The sequence below is a fragment of the Ochlerotatus camptorhynchus genome, unplaced genomic scaffold (genome assembly GCF_037179485.1).
Source record: "Ochlerotatus camptorhynchus isolate MF236.1 unplaced genomic scaffold, CSIRO-AGI_Acam_v1.1 ptg000316l, whole genome shotgun sequence".
In the NCBI taxonomy this organism is placed as follows: Eukaryota; Metazoa; Arthropoda; class Insecta; order Diptera; family Culicidae; genus Ochlerotatus; species Ochlerotatus camptorhynchus.
Window position 1 is genome coordinate 2,558,099 of NW_027040804.1, and position 6,827 is coordinate 2,564,925.

The following is a 6,827-nucleotide window of genomic DNA, read 5'->3' on the forward strand; positions in this document are numbered from 1 at the left end:
AAAAGGTCATAGTGGACCAAAGTTTGAAATGGACAAAAGGTCGAAGGAACAAAATGTATAAATGGACACAAGGTTGAATCGGAAAAAAGGTCTAAATGGATAAAAGGTTGAAATGGACAAAAGATCTAAATGGACACAAGCTTGAAGTGGACAAAAGGTCAAAATGAAAAAAGCTTTGAATGGACAAAAGTTTTTTTTCTCTTTATTTAAGAGATTTTAAATCATAGGCAAATGGACAAAAGGTCAAATGTATAAAGTGGTTTAATTCTTGGAGGTTGAAATGAGTGGCTAACTCTCCAATTTTTTTTCTACTTTAAATAATGAGCAGTTCTTTGAAAATAAGATAACAAATAGCCACTGTGCGTGTCATGGCAATTTAAAATACAACCCAACAAAAAATTCACAGTCACAAATAAGCATACACATTGAATAAATGCTGTATAACAGTGTACATTGCTGAATAAAACAGAATGTCGAATTATGTGCTGAAAAAAGCTCATTGAGATCGAAAGATGCACCTTTATTCCGCCGTTTGCTCTGATATGATTAATTTACTTATTAAAAGTTTTATAAATGTTGACTGTCTTCCTGATTCAGAACCAGAAGTTTGATTTAATAACCAACTGAATAAGTGTAATTTGCACATACATTTACGCTTTAATTCGACTGTTTTCAATTGATTTAATAAAATGCTTTATTAGACGTCTTATAAATGTTTTATAGCTCCATTATTAGATTTCATTATATTGCTTTACAATATTGCTGTATAAAAGTGAATACAGTCAACAAAATTAGCTCTGTCTGACTGTCTTCCTGATTCAGAACCAGAAGTTTGATTTAATAACCAACTGAATAAGTGTAATTTGCACATACATTTACGCTTTAATTCGACTGTTTTCAATTGATTTAATAAAATGCTTTATTAGACGTCTTATAAATGTTTTATAGCTCCATTATTAGATTTCATTATATTGCTTTACAATATTGCTGTATAAAAGTGAATACAGTCAACAAAATTAGCTCTTATACCACTTTGTGTCCATGTTTTAATTTCATGCCTTGTAAATGCTTTATAAACGACGTATTAGATTCATTATTCCACAACACTGGTTCAGTCAAACAATTCAGAGTCACAAATAAGCATATAGATTGAATAAATGCTTTATAACAGTGTACAATGCTGAATAAAACAGGTTGTCAAATTATGTGCTCAGAAAACTTCATTGAAATCGATGATGCGCCTTTATTCCACTGATTGCTCTGATTTGATTAATATACTTATTAAAATCTATACAAACGATGGCTGTCTTCCTGATTCCACACCAGAAGTTTGATCTAATAACATACTGAATAAGTGTAATTTTCACATAAATTGACGCTTTAATTCTACGGGTTTAAATTGATTCAATAATATGCTTTATTATACGTTTAATTGTTTTCTAGCTCCAGTATTAGATTCCATTGCATTGCTTAACAATATTGCTGAATGAAGGTGAATACAGTCAGCATAAAAGCTTTTATACCACTATGCGTCCATGTTCAATTTCATGCTTTGTGAATGCTTTACAAACGGCGTATTCATTCATTATTCCACAGCACTGCTTCAGGCTAACAACAAAATGAAATTGGTAGCATAGTGGTTACCGTTTCCGCTTTCCAAGTAGAAGGTCGCGAGTTCAATCCCAACCTAAATCCTTTTTTATATTTATTTTCTACGCCTAATTTATTTAAATCGTAATCATAGATCGTATCACTCACGACAACCAATTCATATATCTATCTAAAAGAATAGCCCAGCATCCTTTCCATGGAAATAAGGGAGATGGAGAGGTAACATTGGTCTCATGTAAAACAACTATTAATGATTCAATCATTCTCACATCTCCTTGAATTAGCTAGAGTTACGGCAGGGAGTGGTGATAGGTATTTAGATTCAAGCTTTTATTGCTTATTTAGCTGCCCATTTGATGTATTCTAGGATAGCTCAGATGGCAAGGCAAGCGGCTGGTGATCGGAAGGTCATGGTTCCCATCTAACGACATGTGTGTGTATGTATGTATATAGGTAATAAATTTTCTATGATCAATGTGTGGAGGGTCGATATAGAATGAAAGAAGACAAATGAATACAAGATCGAAATAGATAAAGTTGTCAAATTGTTGGAGATTAAACAGGTGGATGGCTAATTCTCAAGTATGTTTCCTTCTTTTAATCATGAAATAGAAAATTACGATAACAAATATTTGATGTGCGTGTCATGATGATTTAGAAGACAAATAACTGTCTTTCTTTAGAATATATTCCTCAACATATTTGGGAATATTTCGTTAGTATTTTTCTAAAGCTCTTTGAAAATCTGAGCGAAACATTTCTAAACAATATTTTATCCCTCTACGTTCAATTTGGCCATTTGTACCTTCAACCTTTTGTCCCTTTGATATTTTGTCCCTGTAATGTCACTTCGACCTTTGAGCAATTCTAGCCAAAATAGGAAAACAAAAGTTTATTTTTACACGGCCTTCTCCGATCTGCATGAATATTTGAGCAGTTCTATGTTATGGGCTATGGTTCAAATTTTTGCTAAAACTCGGCCATTTTGAATCTTGTAATATTTTCTAAATGTCAACGGCATTTCTGATCGAAATGACAGGTGAAACAAAATAATGTCACTCTGAAAAAAACAACAACAAATGTTATATATTTATTTTTTGGTAAAATTTTTAAAAAATTTGAAAACCTAAAATCATCTAGATTTATTTCCCGGTTTAAAAAAAAAACAACACAAAAAAAGATTAAAAAAATGCATACTTTTGAAGCCTTAAGTACCATAGACGCAAAATTGACAAGACAAAATTGCAGAACTTTTTTTATTGTAACAACTACACATTTTTTGACAGAAAATTATTTTAAATGTCTAAAAAATTGTTCTCTGAGCCTAAATTACATGAATAAACATTTTAAAAAAAATGTTCATATATGTTACTGAAAGTTCTTGTGCAAACGGCTACTACATGCGCAACTACCCTACTATCTCAAGGGGCTCATCTATCCTCACACAGATGTCGCTACAGTAGTAATCACAAGTGTCTCTTTCTGTTGTGTACTGTTTTGTATTGTACATATTTGACAAATAAAATTATAGTTCGTATGCCTCCGCCATGGCAGGACGGTCAATCCAACGGTCGTGTTTTATTTATATAGTTCTCCGTAAACACAACGTAAATAGGGTCCAGCCCGTGCACGATCAATTTCATACAACAGTTTTGCAAACATTTTAATCATTGCCAATAAATAAACAATTATGCAATGCTTCGTGAAAATTGGAGAGTGTTCAGTTTTTCCGATTCGTTATTTGGCTTGAAACTACTCATTTTGTCCTTAATCCAGTTGACCTTAACTGCCGCTCATCGCAAGTCGATCCTATTTGCGTTTTTGTCAAAACTGAGTTTTCCAATGGAAGTTTCGTTGTACTAGATAAAATCTACGACTTTGTTTTGGAGAAGTTTGGCAAAACAGCCAAACGGGTTGTCCCATTGCATAAAAAGCAATGATACGAAGCTAACTTAAAACATGTTTTCCTAGGCTTGCTAATTTGTGCCATGCCATGGACTTGCCATGAGCGGCAATTTAGTTTATTCAAGCGTTTGGCCCTCCAAGTTCAATTCGACTTTTGTCCATTCAACCGTTTTGTATTCTGATATTTTGTCATAGATTTCCAAGAGCACCAATATCAGGTCAGATCCGCTAGCATCAAGTTAATTTGCAGGAAATTTAAAGCTGTTACGAGAACCTCCGAAAGTTTTGCTGAAGCAAGCTCCAAGCGCATCATGAAATTTGAGGAACATCGTATAAATTTCAGAGTAGTTTCGAGAACTTTGTAAAATTTAGAGAACTTCAGCGATGATCAGAGAAGTTCAAGGCATTTTAATTAGTTAAAGACCTCTTCTTTTCTTTCCTTTATTTAACGTCAGTCTCTGTTCCGCAATCTAGTGCCAATCACCGACGGACATTGATTGCCATCCATTGACGGCAATCGAATGTGCAGGAAGGCAGCTTCCACACCTGCATAGGATATCGCACCCATTCAACACACATGGTCTGGGACCAACGGCTTTACTTCCCTTCCGAAGGAAAACGTGACCAGAGATTTTTATGCCTCAGAAAAATCCCACCGACCTCGACTGGGATTGAACCCAGACCCATCGGGGTGTTAGGAAGCAGTCACTCCAGAGATATTTAGTGGGTTTAAGGGCAGTTTTATTAACTTTAGAGAACTTTCAACTACCTTGAGAAAGATCTGATAGCATATGCGCAATTAAATTAATTTAAAGAAAGTTGCAGGAACTTGCAAAAGCGATAGATAAATTTAGGAAGGCTTGATTTAAGGACACACGGACAATCAGATCGACTTAAAATTGAGCCGAGTCAACTCAAGTTCGTCAAAAGTGAGGTTAGTTTCCCGGATTTTCCAGGAAAAACTTCTCGAATATGAGAAAAATTAATAGAGGTTTAATTCAGTCTAGCAAATTTGAGTTTATTTTACTCATAATCGTAGAAAGTGCAGGAACTCAGTGAATTTGTTCCATACCATCGAAAAGAAAACTTCAAAAATCTGACGGAAAATGACAAAAATGTTATTCAGTCTAGGAGTAGTACCAATGGAATGAGTGAATCCAATCTTTACTGTTCTCATGTTCACTCAGGAGACATATTTACTTATCACTGAGTTCCTGCACTTTACATAATTTATAAGTAAACTAAACGCAAATTAGGATTGATCTCATTCGAAAATTCAACTCACTTTTGAGTGAATCATCATTTGACGAAGTTGAGTCGACTGATCGCGCAGTTAAATAAATTCAGGAAGGCTTACACCCTTAGAAATTATCGTCGACTTCGGTAATTTTTACCGAAATCTGAACAGCTGAACTTTTCGGTAAAATTTATGCAATTCAATTCAATTGCTTTTCAGCTACTTTGAAACTAAGTTTCCACTAAAATGTCAAGATTTCATCATATAAACAAAATTGAAATGAAGAGCTTTGAGTGTGTAGGTTTATTTCTATTAAATTCCGTTATAATTGCTTATCTTTTAAGCCATTAAAGCAATCGAAGCAATCTTATAAAGGAATTCCGTTAAGAGGTTCAACAAACTTAAAAGAAGATTGAACATGTTTTGAAATTATGTTCACATTCAAAAGCCTTTCAAATGAAGAACAAAGTTTTACCGAACGTTCAGCTGTTCTGATTTCGGTAAAATTTACCGAATACGAGAACAAAATCTTAGTGTGCACATCTTTTTTAGAAAAGTCTTGGCTATCAGGGTAGCTTAAAGAACTTGAAAAATTAGTCCGGTTGAACTCAAGGAAGTTCCATTATATTCAGTAAAATAAGAAGAACTTCCCTGAAAATCTTGGTTTGAACATCAGATACATTGTTCATAGGGAATTCCCGATAACTGCAGCACAGTCCAATGTACTTCAAAGCAGTTAAGAAAATTTAAGAAAAGAATGAAGAACATTAAAGTAGTGCAGAGAATTTCACAGATGTTCCAAAAATTCCTGAAAAAAAAACGAGAGCGTCAGAGAAGATTTATGAACATTAGGAATATCGAGGTGACTTAAGAGAAGTTATTTTTCCCTTTATTAAACGTCGGTCTCTGTTTCGTAATCTAGTGTCAATCACCGGCGGACATCGATTTCTATCCATTGACGGCAATCGAATGTGTAGGAAGGCAGCTTCCTCACCTGCGTAGGATATCGCACCCATTCAACACACACATGGGCCGGGACCAACGGCTTTACTTCCCCTTCCGAAGGAAGACGTGACCAGAGATTTGTATGCCTCAGAAAAATCCCACCGACCTCGGCTGGGATTGAACCCAGTCCCATTGGGATGAGAAGGCACTTACGCTTACCACTACAACATCGACGCCGGATACTTAAGAGAAGTTAGTCACCGCGATTTACCTGACAATTATCCATGGCCTTAGTCTAACTTTCAACAAATGGCTAGTAAATTACGTTCTGGATTCATATTACTCTGTCTTCTGCTATCTGCTAGAGATTCATTTTCTCGCTTAAATTAGTGACATCTATTGTCTGTTCTTCTGCAATGCAGTGTATATTATTTTTATAATTGATTGAATTGTTCACTTTCTTCCCTGTTTGATACAAATGATGTAAATCAGCAAAAGGCCAACCGAGGTCCTATGTGGTTGCTCTGTCAATTAATATTTTGGAATCTTATTTTAAAAGGTTTTTTTCATTTAAGTTTTCTATTCATTTTGGGCGAAGTGTATTAATCTAAGTGCTAAAAGTTCATTTCCGAAAACATTTGACCAATGCGGATTCTCAAATAAATTATTCAACTATGGATGTTTGTGAAAGGAGGCACATAAATTGATGGTACACATTGAAGGGCACACATATGAAAATTCAACGAGTAACCAGCTTTAAATTTACCATGACAGCACTGTTCTGGAGGCAGTGTTAAAAAACCTATAAGAAACCAAGAGTACCTCCTCGAATTCTTAAAATGTGACTGATTCAACTTTTCAGCAGCTTTCTAAGAAAATGAAAGAAATTCGCAGTAAGCGCATTCACACTGCTTCCAAATAATAACTTCATGTGGAAAGCGAATCCCAAACCTGAAGACGTGAGGGGTCCCTTTCATGAAAAATGGAAATCATAAATCATCCCCCGAGGCAAGCGTTTTATAGTTCAAGTGCAAATAAAATGCATTTACCTCAAACCGCACAAAGGATGCAAAGATATATCACACCTTTACGGTTAGTTTCGGGTTCCAATGTTTACAGCCAGACCTTT